We start from the raw sequence: 15,737 nt of genomic DNA on the forward strand, positions 1-15,737 counted from the left end.
TCTCCTCCCCCTCCCTCCCTCCCCCTCCTCCCTCCCCCTCCCTCTCCCCCTCCCCCTCCCTCTCCCCTTCCCTCTTTTTTTCCTTCTTTCCCTACCCCCTCCTTTCCTTACCCCCTTCCCCTCCCCTTTTTCCTACCCCCTTCCCCCTCCCCTTTTTCCTACCCCCCTTCCTCTCTTTTTCTCCTTTCCTTCCCCCCTCTTTTTCTCTTCCCCCCCTCTTTTTCTCTTCCCCCCCCCTCTTTTTCTCTCCCCCCCCCTCTTTTTCTCTCCCCCCCCCTCTTTTTCTCTCCCCCCCTCCCCTTCCCTACCCCCTTCCCCTCTTTTTTTCTTCTTTCCCTACCCCCTCCTTTCCATACCCCCTTCCCCTCCCCTCTTTTTTCCTTCTTTCTCTCTCCCTCATTTTTTCCTTTCCCCCCATATTTTTTCCTTTCCCCCTCCCCTCCATCTTTCCCCTCACACTTTTCCTTCCCTCCCCCTCCCCCTGTCGACCCCCGCTCTGACGTGGCAGCCGCTGATTGGGGGGGCCGGCTGGCGCTATAAGTGGCCGCCCGGCGCCGCGGCTCACATTGGCGTTCAGGAGCTTCTCCACCAGAGAAGGCTGCGAGGACGACAACACCCGGTGAGTACTGGGACCCGAAGCCCTAGGCCCAGGCAGCACCGAGTGCCGTCCCCTCCCCTCACATACACTCCCTCCCTCGCTCCTTCAGCCGCAGTCCGGCGGCCGGAGCCGGAGATTGAGCAGCGGCCTGGTCCCGAGGCCCCGCTCCCTCAGCCCGGCCTCCAGACCGAGCTCTCGCGGCTGCAGCCTCGCCCGGCTCTACGTGCGGCCTCGCGCTGGGGGCTGGCGGGGGCCGAGGGGCAGTTTAATGCCGGGTGACGGAAGGCCTGTGTGAAGCCCCGGGGTGGCGGTAGTGCCCGGGCCGCTCGGAGCGACGCCGCCGCCAGATTTTTCCCTGCGCGAGAGCCGCTGGGACAAACGCTACGTGTCACCACTGCGCAGCCGCACAAACTCTGCAAAGTTTCCCAAAGTTTTTTGCACAAAGTTTGTTTTGTTTTCTGCCCCCCCCCCCCCCCCCAAAAAAAAATATACTGATGGTAAAAGTGTCGGGAGTGGGATGCACAGGTCCCCTCCCGACCTCGGTGACAATCTTGCAGTTTTGAGTCCTTTTTAAAAAAAAAATACAGCAGTTGCTTGGCCTTCTCTGCTGAAGAAACAAAGGTGATTATGCAATGGAGTTTGCTACGTGGAATAACCCAGAGCAGGTCTCGGGTATGAGCAGCTGAGCAAACTCCAATCCGCAGATAAACCCCTTACCCCCACAGTATGCAGCATTCATCTTTTAGTGTCTCCTATTTTTTTTTAAACAGAATCGGTCCATATTTTTGTTTTTTTTCCCGGTTATGAATCATTCGCCCTCTGTCAGCTTGTCTGGTGACGTTGTCACTTTCTGAAGCTGTATGCGGCCCGTTTGGTGGGGGTGGGCTCTGAAAGCAGGATCTGCCTTTTTGCCTTTGAAAGTTCCCTGTTCTGTGTAAGCTTTGCCTGATGTCGGTAATTGCAGTACATAATGTCTGTAAAGATGTTAATTAAGTGAGCCAGGAGTTGCTGAGTTGGCAGTGTGTAACCCACAGTCTACCTATTTAATTGAATGCCATTATTGTGCAGTAAATGTTCACAAGTTTTAACAGACAAATCTCGCTTTTTCTAGATGGTAGGAGCACTTTGTACTATATGTGCTGCTAGCTTCAATTCCAGTTACTTACAAGATCTGGATTCACTTAGTCACCAATATAATGTACACGTGGGACCCACAATGCATCTTAGCTCAGATTTGTACCCAGATAATATATTCACGTGAATCAGCTGATGTACCTTTTTTGGAATGGCAACTGTACAAAAAGTTGGCATGAACCTATTTTTGAGTAATATTATCTGAATATTTAATTCTCCCCGTCCACCAATCGAAGCCTTGCACTGTGGAGTTTCTCTGAGCAAGATAGCTGCATTTAACCATTGGTGGTCAGATTTTTAAAATTAGTTCAGATATCACAACATGAGTGAAACTTGATCGGTTGATCACTTATATGGACTAATGTTGCAATACATTATCTGAGTTAACTATCTTTCCATTTATTATCCTGTTTTGACATTCTGATAATTATGGACCTGCTCGAATGAGTGACTGAGAAGACGCTTGTGTGCTCCATTGCACCCTTTTCCTTTTGGTGATCCAGATGTGGATTGTTGATGTGTACATTGGGTTTTGCTGCCAAATCTTCAATCAATACAAGTGGATGTAGCTTTCTGAAATGGGGATTTTCAGTATGTTGTAGCAATGTTTTATTCATAATCCATGTCTGACCTGAGAGAGGCACTTGTTGCATCCGTCTGGCACTTCTTCATGGTAAACACCTAACTCCTCCTAATCAACTAATAACTGAACTGCAGGCTCCAATTCTTAAAAGGCATCGTCATGAACTGTTTGGCAATCATTTCTTCTCATTCCAAATGTGATGCAGTAGCAGAAATTGCTTCAAAGACGATTTGTTTCACTAAACCCCTGCACCTCACTTCCTTTCTCGCCTCTAAATGCCTTCTGTAAAAACACAGAATTAACAGCACTGAAACAGGCCATTTGACCCAACAGCTCCACACGAGCCTCTCCTCGCTTCATCAACATAGCCTTCTATTCCTTTCTCCCTCATGTACTCTAGCTTTCCCTTAAATGCATTTATGCTACTCTTCTCAAACCACTCCGTGGTAGCGAGTTCCACATTCCCGCCACTCTCTGAGCTACATATTGAACCATGCCTTTGGTCTCTGCGTAACAGTCATTTTCTAATTAAAGTCCCCATATAACTGTACAGTTTTGGTCTCTGTATTTAAGGAGGGATATACTTGCATTGGAAGCAGTTCAGAGAAGGTTCACGAAGTTGATTCCTGAGATGAAGAGGTTGACTTATGAAGACGGGTTGGGCCTATACTCATTGGAGTTTAGAAGAATGAAAGTTTATCTTGAAACGTACAAGATACTGAGGGGGCTTGACGGTAGATGCAGAGAGGATGTTTCCTGTCGTGGGGGAATCTAGAACTAAGGGGCATCGTTTCAGAATAAGGGTCGCACATTTAAAATGGAAATGAGAAAATCCTTCTGAGGGTTGTGAATCTTTGGAATTCTCTGCCCCAGAGAGCTGTGAAGGCTGAGTCATTGAATATATTTAAGGTGGAGATACAGATTTATGAACAATAAGGGAGTCGAGGGTTATGGGGAGCAGACAGGGAAGTGGAGTTGAGGCCAAGATCAGATCAGCCATGATCTTATTGAATGGCGGAGCAGGCTCGAGGGGCCAAATGGCCAACTCCTGCACCTATTATGTGTTTGTGTAAAGGCCTCCTTGTGCCTGATGCAGTCTGCTGCTAATGAGACAGGCTTCTCTTTCCTCCACACACACTTGCTAATGTCAACTACTTGCATTTATATAGCACCTTTAAGTAGTAAAATGTCACATGGCTCTTTGAGAGCAATCTGGAAAAAATTTAACACTGAGCCAAAGAGCTTTACATTAAAAAGACAGGTGACTAAAACCTTGGTCAAAGAGAGGTTTTACTGGGCATTTTAAAGGCGCGGTGGGGAGGTTTTGGGAGAGAATTCCAGAGCTTAGGGTCTCAACGGGTAAAGGCACAGCCACCAATGGTAGGGCGAAGGAAGTGGAGAATGTACAAGAGGCTGGAGTTAACAGAATGCAGAATTCTGGGAGGGTTGTAGGGCTGGAGATAGTTATAAAGCTGAGGCTATGGATAGATTTGCCCATGAGGATGAGAATTGGAAAATTGACGTGCTTGTGGACTGGGAGCTTGTGTAGGTCAGTGAGTGCATGGGTGAACGGGACTTGGTGCGAATTATGAATATGGGCAGAGTTTTGGATGAGCTCAGATTTGAGGACGGAAAATGGGAAGCTGGCCAGGAAAGTATAGGAATCGTCCAGTCTGGATGTAGCAAAAGCTTGGGTGAGATTCGCAGCAGTAGATGGGCTAAGGCAGGGATGAAGATGGGTGATACGGAGGTTGAAGTAGTTGGCCTTTGTGTTGGCTCAGCTCGGTCAAATAGGACGCCAAGGTTGCAAACAGTCATTCAGCCTGAGACAGTGGCCAGGCTCGGAAATGGAATCGGTGGTTAAACACCTGATAAGTCAGTTTGGCCTATGTACCTTTATCCCACCCCCCATTTCATTCCAGTGTGACTGCTGGTAAAAGCCTATGAGTTGCTCTTTAAACCACCACCATCAGATTTTAAAAGTTGGGAACTGTGCTCTGCATTTTCCTTAGCATGTAGCCATGGGCCCACCGCATGGCTCTATTCTGACCTCTTGGTTGTGGAGCAAAGCTGACATTTCTGATAACTAAGCTGGCTGATCCCTTGCAGAGCTGTCAGACACTGCAGCCTCTGTGATTCACTCACTTCAAGTATTGCTGCATTGCAAACTTTAAAATGGCAGCAGTTTGTTGGCGGGGGTGGTGAGTGAAAGAGCATCTTGAGATTATTGTATATTTAACTGGTGAAAATTTAATGAGTGGCAGCTTTGTTTGTATAATATCTTTCAAGGCTATCTGCTGTCAGCCACAGCTGTCTTGGGGATGGAAGGTGAAAAATCAGCCAGGGATGCTGCTCCTAACTGCTGTTCAGTTGGATGTTGGGTGGGGATGTCATTCGGTTTACTTGTAAATGCTGCTAATCATCAAATGTCTCGCTTGCTGTTCTTACTCCAAGAAGAAGCATGGTCACTTGGGAGTGGGGAGTCAGAACATGGCTGGCCTAATCTAAAGAAGAAAAAAAAACTAGCATTTATATGGTGTCTTTCATGTTCCTTGGGACATCCCAAAGCGCTTTACAGCTAATTAAATATTTCTGAAATGTAGGCAACGCAGTAGCCAATTTGTGCACAGTAAGGTACCAGAAACAACAATGTAATAATGACTAAATACTGGCCAGGAAGAACACCCCTACTCTTCTTTGAAATAGTGCCATGGGATCTTTTACATCCACCTGAGAGCAGAGAGCATCACCTGACAGTGCAGCACTCCTGCAGTACTGCACTGGGAATGTCAGCCCAGATTTGTGTGCTCAAGTCCCTGGAGTGGGACTTGAACCCACAACCTTCTGACTCAGGCAAGAGTGCTACCCACTGAGCTACAGCTGATGCCTTAAAATTAGACATGGCTGAAAATTAAAGAAAAAGGTTAAATCAAAAAAAAGTTTCATTTATTTTGTTCTGATATGAATTCCAAGGTTTAGGTGGTAGGATGGAGGATTTGTTTCAAGCCACAACTCCAAATCGAGAGGTCTCTAAAGCAGGATCGAAGAATCCAGTTACTGCGAGCACTGGGGTAGAAGTTAATTCTACTGTGACATTTTTCCAAGTCCTCGAACCAAAACAAAGCAATTCTGAAAGGTTAATTTTTCTGACTTTCACTAGTCAGTTGTAATTTATGTTTTTAACACAGCTGGGGCCTGTGTAACTTCACATTTAAAGAGCTGTTTATTGTAGAGCCGCAGACTCTTCTGGTGAGAGAAAAGGGGATTTTGTGTTGAGCAAAGCAACATTCTTGAGTTTGACCTCTGTTAAAGGTGCATCATTGGTATCCATTGAAAGGTAGCTGGGAACATTTTCATTACCAATGTTCTATTGTGACCTGACCTTTAGGTAAAAAGCATCACGTCGTACCCTGTACTGTATTGAGCCAAGCAGCCCAGAGCATCCCAGGCTCAGTTGTGGCCTGTGTGGTTAGTTGTGCTGAGCTGGAATAGGGGTTTGTGGTAACATTGGCCTCGTTGTCCTGAACAATTGTTTTAAGGGATTGTTGGTTTCCATTAAGGTTGGGGCAAAGGGTATATGCGAGACTCGTCTTATTCAGATATTGTACAATACCAGATGTGTTGGCCAATTTCACTGAAGTAGTTTCTCTCAGCCTGCTAGCCAAGCCCAGTGTAATGTCTGTCACTGGGGTTGTAGAACTTAAGAGCTGGTCTCGTTGCCTTGGTTAACACTTGCCACTGGACCAAGACCAAGCTCTGTCAAGTCAGTGTGGTGGCTGGTGTGCAACGGTCACCACATGTTTAAAAAAAATCCACGCACAGGCATCTTCCACCCTTCAGGATGTAGTTCGGGATCCGGAATATTAGGTCCTTCATTGAAACATCTGTGAACTCATCCCTTTTTGGCGTGGAAGCAAGTCATCCTCGCTTTGAGGGACTGCCTATGATGATGAGAACTTAATGGTACCAATGGGAGTTTGGGTGGCAGGGGGAAGAAAAAGGAGAGGGTAGGATCACGGGAAGCGCTTGCATTTATGTAACACCATTATCCCTAAATATTTCCTAGCCAATAAATTGCTCTTGAAGTGTAGGCAAACAGCAGCTAATTCATGCAATGGTCTCTCTAACTGAGAAGGGCCAGGGGAATTCCTCTGCTGCTGTTGAATGGTGACATGGAATCTTTTGCATCTACCAGAGCAGGCAGACCGGCAACATCTGTTCTGAAAGATGGCACTTTCTCAGTCCTGTTTGTCGGCCTAGATTATGTGCGCAAGTCATGGAGTGGGGCTTGAACCCACAATCTTCTGACCCGAGGTGAGATTGGGACCAGCTGAGCCAAGATGGCACTTAACCAGATTGCAAACTCCAGTAGTGTCCTAAGCTTGACCTACAGAGAGATGGTGCTCTGATGGGGACCAGCTTGTACCTCTGGTTTGGGGGTTCGAAGCAAGCAGTTAGCCCCTTCAGGGAAGAGGAGGCCTCAATGTGGTGTAGAAACCTGTTTATACCATGATGGCTGAATGCTATCTAAGTGTACAATTCCCTCTTTTTTTTTACTTTTTAATTGAGATTACCTCTGGGTTGACGTGGCTTATCTGACTGAGAGCGGGCGCCCGCTCTCCGATGTTCCCTTCTTGTGGGCCACGGGAATCTATTAACGGGCTGCGTGACCATTCACAATTCCGCACATGCGCAGCTTTTCCATTTGTGAGCCGGCTGCGCGGAACCTCCAGATGCTGCATGGCTGTGCAACTTAAAAGGGAACATTGGTGCCAGGCATCTGTCCCAAAACCCGCTGAAATTGTGTATGGCACGGGGCAAGTCTGTCTGATCTGCACAGTACCTAACCTTTAACTTGCTGCGATGATTCATTAACTGCAGCTCCCTGGCACAGGCAGTTAGGATGATGCGTATATTATTTTTTCAAATTTTGGAAGGAAAAATTAGCTAATATAAATTTAATGGTACAAATTTAAAGGGGGTGCAGGAACACAGACCTGGGGGTTTACATACACACATCTTTGAAGGTGGCAGGACAATTAGATAAGGCATTTTTATTTTTTAAAAGAACATTCTGGCTTTACAAATGGAGGCATGGAATACAAAAGCAAGGAAGTTACTTTTATCTTTATATAAATCAGTGGTTAGGCCTCCGCTGATGTCGTCTCCACTTCTGGGCACCACACTATAGGAAGGACGTCAAGGCCATGGAGAGGGTGCAGAGATTTACTCGAATGGTACCAGGGGTGAGTGACTTCAGTTACATGGAGAGACTGGAGAAGCTGGGCTTCTCCTTGGAGCAGAGAATGTTAAGATGAGATTTAAGAGCTGCTCAAAATTGAGGAGTTTTGATGGAGTAAATAGGGAGAAAGTGTTTCCAGTGGCAGACTGGTCAGTAACCACAGGACATGGGTTTGTGATTGGCAAAAAATCCAGGGGGAGCTTGAAATTTTTTTACACAGCGAGTCATAATCTGGAATGCACTGCCTGACCCAGTGCTGGAAGCAGATTCAATAGTAACTTTCAAAAGGGAATTGGATAAATATTGAAAGGAAAATTTGCCAGGGTGTGGGGAAAGGGCAGGGGAGGGAGACTAATTGGACATCTTTTTCGAAGAGCAGGCATGATGGCCAAAATGGCCTCAAGTACATAAGAAATAGGAGCAGGAGTAGGCTATTTGGCCCCTCGATCCAGCTCCACCATTTAATAAGATCATGGCTGATCTGATCTTAACCTCAATACCACTTCCCCGCCCGTTCCCTATTCTCTGAACAAGGGGCCGCCCATTTAAAACCGAGATGAGGAGGAATTTCTTCTCTCGGAGGGTTGTAAATCTGTAGAATTCTCTACCCCAGAGAGCTGTAAGGCTGGGTCATTGAATAAATTTAAGGTGGCTATACAGATTTTTGAACGATGGGGAATAAAAGGGTTATGGGAGTGGGCAGGGAAGTGGAGCTGAGTCCATGATTAGATCAGCCATGATATTAAATGGCGGAGCAAGCTCGAGGGGGCCAGATGGCCTTCTCCTCCTATTTCTTGTGTTCTAACCCTCGACTCCTCTGTCGTTCAAAAACCTGTCCATCTCCGCCTTAAATATATTCTGTCTGCCTCAGCAATGACTTGTCCTCCACAGCTCTCTGGGGTAGAGAATTCCAAACATTCATCAACTTCTGAGAAGAAATTCCCCCATCTCAATCTTAAATGGGCAACCCCTTATTCTGATTCCCTCAAGGGGAAACATCCTCTCTGCATCTACCCTTCAAGCCCCCTCAGAATCTTGCATGTTTGAATAGATCCCCCCCCCCCCCCTCATCTGAGTATAGGCTGAACCTGCTCAACCTTTCCTCATAAGACAAACCTTTCATCTCTGGAATCAACCTAGTGAACCTTCTCCTTCTGTGCTGTACCATTCTAAACTTTTACCTTATTTGAAAAGTCCCTTTTTGTATGGCTCGTTTGGTGAAGACCAATTGAACCATGAGCCGCTGTGCTCGAGTTCCAGTGTCTGCTGAGTTGAGCGACCTCGACCAGTATGGAGTTTGGGGTGCTGCAGCTAGCCCTCTGTACTGGATCAGAGATGGGGAAGATCGGCCATGGTTCCTGCAGCTCATTTATTATCCCAGAGCTCCTGCTGGCAAGTGCATATATGGATATTGGGTGTGAATGATAGTTGGTTCTGCTTTGTGACCTCCACTTTACTTTGCCCAGCAGTTCAATAGCTTGCTTTCTGGACAAATGGCTGAAAGCCCCCCCTGCTTGTGTGGGTGAGGTACCTGCAGCTGACTAGAACCTGTGGCATCCTCCCCTAATGAATAGGCAAGAAACTGACAAATATATTTAAAGTTAAGTAGAAGAAAGACTTGCATTTATATAGCACCTTTAATGACCACCGGATGTCTCAAAGCACTTTACAGCCAATGAAGTATTTTTGGAGTGTAGTCACTGTTGTAATGTGGGAAACACGGCAGCCAATTTGCGCACAGCAAGCCCCCACACACAGCAATGTGATAATGACCAGATAATCTGTTTTTGTTATGTTTGAGGGATAAATATTGTCTGGGACACTGGGGATAACACCCCAGCTCTTCTAAATAGTGCCATGGGGTCTTTTACATTCACCTGAGAGCAGACAGGGCCTTGGTTTAACGTCTCATCCGAAAGACAGCACTTCTGACAGTGCAGCGCTCCCTCGGGTAACTTTCAGTTCAGTCCATTTGTAGCCTGGGCTGTGCTTTAACAAATGTCGCATTTGTTGGGCTAGTTGGATTTTGATTCTCTGTCAGTGTCTGTTCCTCTTAATTTTTTCTTTCTCTTTCCGCATTTCTCTCAATACTCGTTTCACAGGAGAATTTTGTTTCCCTCGTGGGATGCCATGAGTGGTTTATTGAAGCAGTACGTGGCTGCCACGTTTAAACTTGACTCGACAGGCTGGTTAGGAATTTGAAAATGTCTCTCATCCTTGCTGGCTGTCGTGTAATCCTGTTCTCTCGGCTGCAGTGCTGTGTTGCCAGCCATTCGTGTCCAAGCCTTTCATGTGTGAATTGTGCAGCTTTCTCGTGCTCCTGCAGTGTCAGCCTGGGCCTCCTGATCTGGCCTAGCCCCAGGCTTCTAGCACCTCTGTCCTCCAGAGCCTGAAACCTGCCTGGCACTTGTTTGCAATTAGCCAGACACTACAATGCTTGCCCCTGTGGGGTTTCCGTTCAATGAATTAACCTGACAGCTATTTCGATTTGGTAAATATAAAAATCCTACTCCATTTAGTATAATCTTTTGATTGTCCTTGGAATTTTTCTGATTCTTGTATAACATTGCATGCATACTTTTTTTATATAAATAAGTTGTTTAGCGATCTAGCTTTCTACCTCCCTGAAGTCCCGGGGTACAGTTCCCTGGGTTCTGGCTGCTCTCCAGGACTCTGCCTCTGCTCATGGTGAGTGGTTCAATACTGAAACAGAGCTTTAGTATCTGGTCTCAAATGTTTAGTAGGAAAGTGGCTCTTTAAGTGTCAGCCTGGCTCAGTTGACAGTATAGATTGGGATTCAAGCTCCTTTACAGTCTTCGACATATAATCTGGACTGACACGTCATTGTTGTGCTAGGGGAGGGTCATCCTTTAGATCCAGGGTTCTCAACCTTTTTGCTTCTGAGGCCACCTTGCCATGTTATGAAAATTCCATGGATCCCCTGTAACACACAACAACTTCGATTTATATAGCGCCTTTAATGCAGTGAAACGTCCAAGGGCACTTTTTCAAACAAAATTTCTCTGAGCTGAGATATTGGTGCAGATGACCCAAAGCTTGGTCAGGAGAGAGGTAGCGCGATGTTCCCTCTAAGCTGTGTGGCCGCACATCAGTCCTCAAGCTGCTGCCACTCGAAGATACCGCATGCCAAATTTAAAGGGACCGTGTATGGGAGGGGTGAGGTGGGGGGGCGGGGTGGGGTCATTGGTAAAGAGGCGAAGAAGTTTAGGGAGAATTCTAGGGCCTTGGAAGCTGAAGGCAAGGCTACAAATGGTGCAGCAATTAAAATCGGGGATGCTCAAGGGATCTCGAATAGGAGTGGCGCAGATATCTCGGAGGGTTGTAGGGCTGGAAGTGGTGGTGGGGAGTGGGGGGGCGCGCGCGAGGCCATGGAGGGATGTGAAAACTTGTGCAATTAAACATTTAAAAACTGTAGAGATTTGTGATAGACGTTTGGACTATGGTTAGGGAGTTACATTTGGGGATTAAGTTGGTGTTTCAGGTTAAAATTTTATGGGTCAGGGTTAAGGATCAGGGTTACAGTTAGGGTTGGGGCTACCAAGGCTAGGAGAGGCACTCTGGAAGGCATGGGGTGTTGTCCCTGACCAGTCACCATTTACAGACGCTCCGAGTTCTCGGCACTTGCTGTTGCTCCTAGGGTTTGGTGGCAATGTTCCCGTTAATTTATTTAGGGGTGTGCCACCCCTTTAATGGGCATGTGTTTTTTTTTCTTAAAAGCTGGTGAGTGGCCTGCACAGGGTCTCCAGACTGCTGCAGAGACCACTCATGGGAACACTGGTACTTGCACTGCAATTTCCAACTGGGGTGAACCTGGGAATCAGTTTCCCCCCCCCCCCTCACCCTGAAGTTTATTCACCCGCCCACTCCGGATCTCTTACCTGCCGAGTTTCCACCAGCCAACACTGCCCCTGCATGTTCAGCTCACGGTGCCTGGGTAATTGGTGAGAGTTCCGGACCAAAAGGGCAAAGGGCCGGAGAACCAAACGGCGATTGTGTAGAATCTGGCGGACCCCTTCAAACATTCTTGCGAAGTCCCCCTAGTTTAGAACCCCCTGCTTTAGACGAGACATGAAACCGTGTTTGCCTTTTCAGGTTGGTGTAAAAGATCTTGTGCCATTATTCGAAGAAGAGCAAGGAGTTCTGATCTGGGTAACATTTATCCCACAACCAGTGCCAGCACCGATGATCTCAGTTTTCTCATTCCTCTTTGTGGGATCTAGCTGTGCACAAAATGGCTGCTGCGTTTCCTACAAAACTGACTATACTTAAAGACATTTGTTGTAGCGCTTTGGGGTGTCCCGGGTGCTATAAATTTGTTTGTTTCATCAAATAAAGTTGGATTTTTTAACCCATGCATTTTAAGTGTATGGAATAGTCTTTTCCCCCCCCCCCCCCCCCATCTTTGTTACACACGCACTTATTTCCTCTCTTGCACGCTAGTTAGCTCCTCCGCACAGATGCATACGTGTCACTACTTTTCTTGTGACCTTACTGTACCAGCTGCTGCTTCCCCTGCTATTTCAATGGAAATTTGCATAACTAAAATAAACCCCTTCATCTCTCTACTAGTAATGACTAGCTTAAATCAAAACTAGCCCTTTGCTTTGCATTCCTTAAACTCAGCTGAATTTTCAAATGTGTTCTCTTCTCTGGAATTGCTGCTTGTTTGCCGTCAGATTTTGGGTGTCGCCCTTGAACGACCTCCCGGGAGTTTACATCACACAATTCGGCTCTCCTATTCTGGCACCAGCCTCTAGACTGGTTTTCCATTGGCGTCTCATCCACGGGGTAAGGGATCTGTACTCTGCTCGCTGACCCATACTGGCTTCCATCCAACAGCACTTCAATTTTAAAATTCTTAACCTTGTTTACAAATCCCTCCATGGCCTCTCCCCTTGCTACCTCATAAACCTCCACCAGTCTTGCAACCACCCCCCCCAACCCGGTGATCTCTGCACTCTTCCAATTCTGACCTCTTGTACATCCCTGATTTTCCTTTAAGACACTCCTTAAAATCTACTACTTTGACCAAGCGTCCTAATGTAGTTCGGTGTCCAGTCTTGTTTGGTTACACTCCAGTGAAGTTCCTTGGGACACTACTATGGTAAAGACACTTATAAATGCAAGTTGTTGGTTGTGTAAATCTAGGCACCCAGGGATTGGTCTCTTCGCATCTGAACTAAACGAGTGGCTTACAGGCAGTTAATGAGTCCTTTTTATTCCTAAATGTATTGCAAGCAAATGCTCACTGTTACATTGATTTCATTATACAGCTTTGTAATGTAACCAGTGTACTGTACTTGGCAGTTTATCCTACATTAATGTACAGTGGACCTTGCATAATTGCAGATCTGATGCAAATATTTGGAATTCTCTACCCGGAGCGCTGTGGAGACTCAACCTTTTAGTATATTGAAGGCAGAGATCGATAGATTTTTGAATGTTATGGGACGAGAGAGAGATGGGGATAGTCCAGGAAAGTGGAGTTGAGGCAGATCAGCCATGATCTGATTGAATGGTGGGGCAGGTTCGAGGGGCTGAATGGCTGAATCCTCCTCATTCTTGTGAATGGACTAAAAGCTCTTCAGTTCAGCCATGTTGTGTAAAATTCCAATAGATTGAACTCGTTTACCCATTGCTCACTAGTTTAAGCATTTTCGTGTCTTCCACCTGCCCAAACATTCCATTCATTCCTGTGGCATTACATATGCAAAGACATATGGCAAGCATGGATGGGTTTCACATGTGTTGATGCAACCTAGTGCACCCCCCTCCCCTACCCAATTGCTGCTAATGCCAACTCTTAAGAATTTTACATTTTTTTTTTAAAAGTGGGGATAAAATCTGTAGCCAATTTCAGGAAAAGCTTGGGCGATTTCTTGTTTACTCAAGGCAATTGGCAATTTGAAGGAGACACTGCCTTCTCCCCAGGTGCACTCCATTCACCCCTTCCCTGAATTTCCATGGAACATAGGACCAGAAATGATCTTTTCCATTTGTTGAGCACTTCCATTACACTCTACACCCCACCCCTGCCAATACCAGATGCCCTTTAATGGCCCTCTGCCAAAAATCTACCCATTCTGGGCAGCCTCTTCCTCACTTACACCCCTCTATAAACAATTTGCATCTTTAAAAATTTTATTTCCTTCCTTGTCCTGAGTTTCAATCTGTGTTTTTGATTTTGAGCTTGTGTTCATATTGAACATTGCTTATCTATTCCTTGGGTTTTAAATATTTTAAGATCACCTTCAGCTACCTGCCCTCTCCTACTTAAATAGCTGTAAAACTTGCAGTCTTTCCTCAAGTCAGATGCCCAGTCCCATTTAGCCGTATAGTTGCCCTTTATCCTTTGTTCTAGGCCAGGATGCTCAGATTAATGGAGGATTCCCCTCCCTGTGGTTGACAGGGCCCTTGACTCTGTCTGTTCCATTCCCCACACTTCTGCTCTCATTCCTTAACCTCCCTCCCCACCACAATAGGGTTCCCTTTGTCCTCACCTTCCACCCCACCATTATCCTCCATCACCAAACACATCTTCCCTTTTCTTCCCAGGAAATGACCGTTCCCTCTGCAACACCCTGGTCCACTCCTCTATCACTCCTTCCTCTTTCCAAGGTACCTTTCTGTGCAAGTGTCCTTTTACATCCTCCCTTCCCCTGGTCCATGGTCCCAAATAATCTTGGGTGAAACAATTTACTTGTACTTTCAATTTAGTATATGGTATTTGATACTGGCATTGGGGAAGCCAAATGCAGGTTGGGTGACTGCTTTATGGAACCCCTCTGTTCAGTCCATAAATGTGTCTGTCATTTTAATTCTCCAGACCACTCCAACTCTGACCGTAGCCTCCTACACAGTACTAATAATGTTCAATATAAGCTTGAGGAACAGCACCTCATCTTTCAATTAGGCACTTTACCACTTTCTAGGCTTAACATTGAGTTCCACAATTTCAGATCGCAACCTCTGCCCCTATTTTTCTTGGATGGCAGCTGTTGCTGCTGATTTGGATATTCCCATTCACACCGTCCCACCATCTGCAAGTCAGCAGTGTGATGGAATACTCTCCACTTGCCTGGATCAGTGCAGCTCCAGCACCACAGAAGAAACTCAACAGCTTCCAGCACAAATCGGCCTGCTTGATTGTCACCCTATTCACCACCTTCAACATTCACTCCCTCCATCACCGGCACATTGTGTCTGCAGTGTGTACCATCTACAAGATGCACTACAGCAACTCCCAAACCCGTGACCTCTACCACCTAGAAGGACAAGTGCAGCAGGCGCATGGGAGCACCACCACCTCCACGTTCCCCCTCCAAGTCGCACACCATCCTGACTTGGAAATATATCGCTGCTGCATCAACATCCTGGAATTCCCTAACAAACAGCATTGGGAGAGTACCTTCACCACACGGACTGCGGAAATTCACGAAGGCAGCTCACCACCACCACCTCGAGCAATTAAGGATGGGCAATAAATGCTGGCCTTGCCAGCAACGTCCTCATCCCGGAATGAATTAAAAAAAAAAAAACACCACCTCTGGACCCATCTTTTGCCTCTTTTACTTGTCTCATTACTATCTCCCTTCACTTTGTACCATTATCCCTTTTTCATCTAATCTCTTGTCTTCCACCCTTCCCTTTTGTTCTCTCTTTTCTCCTCCCCCCACCCCACGCACACTGGCCTCTGTATTTGCTTAAAACCTATTGCATCTCTAACTTATCCCAGTTCTAATGAAAGGTTATCGACCTGAAACGTTAACTCTCTTTCTCTCCCCACAGATGCTGCCTGACCTGCTGAGTGTTTTTAGCATTTTCTGTTTTTATGCCCAGAACTATACACTATTCTCTCTGTATAGGGGACCCCAGAGATCAAGTTTGTAATAGTCATGTTAAATGTAGCAGAACTTCGATCAGATCCCCTCCTGGAGATAGCAGCATTGCTCTGAAAAACCTAGTGTCGTACATCTCTCTGGGTGATTTTTGGATCAAGGAAATGGTCAGATATTAACACAGTAACCTTGTGTGGAGGTTCTAGCTCCTAATCCAAGTATAGCATTCCGGTCAAACTTCTTTGTTTCTTTGGGTGTGGTCTGACCTCGGCTGTGATGTCGGGGTTTTAGTAAGTCTAATGGTGGCTAAGTGAGTGTTCC

General features: G+C 46.3%; 1 protein-coding gene across 1 annotated transcript in view; it reads left to right on the plus strand.

Moving 5' to 3' along the window:
* The first annotated feature begins 532 nt into the window (after positions 1 to 532).
* The window catches only part of LOC139265804 (vigilin-like), an 85,622-nt gene continuing 70,417 nt past the window's right edge, over positions 533 to 15,737 (plus strand). Inside the window, exon 1 of the mRNA XM_070883246.1 lies at positions 533 to 619. The gene's annotated coding sequence lies outside the window, so the exon portion shown is untranslated. The remainder of the gene's footprint in view (positions 620 to 15,737) is intronic.

Source organism: Pristiophorus japonicus, chromosome 6, assembly GCF_044704955.1.
Source record: "Pristiophorus japonicus isolate sPriJap1 chromosome 6, sPriJap1.hap1, whole genome shotgun sequence".
NCBI lineage: Eukaryota > Metazoa > Chordata > Chondrichthyes > Pristiophoridae > Pristiophorus > Pristiophorus japonicus.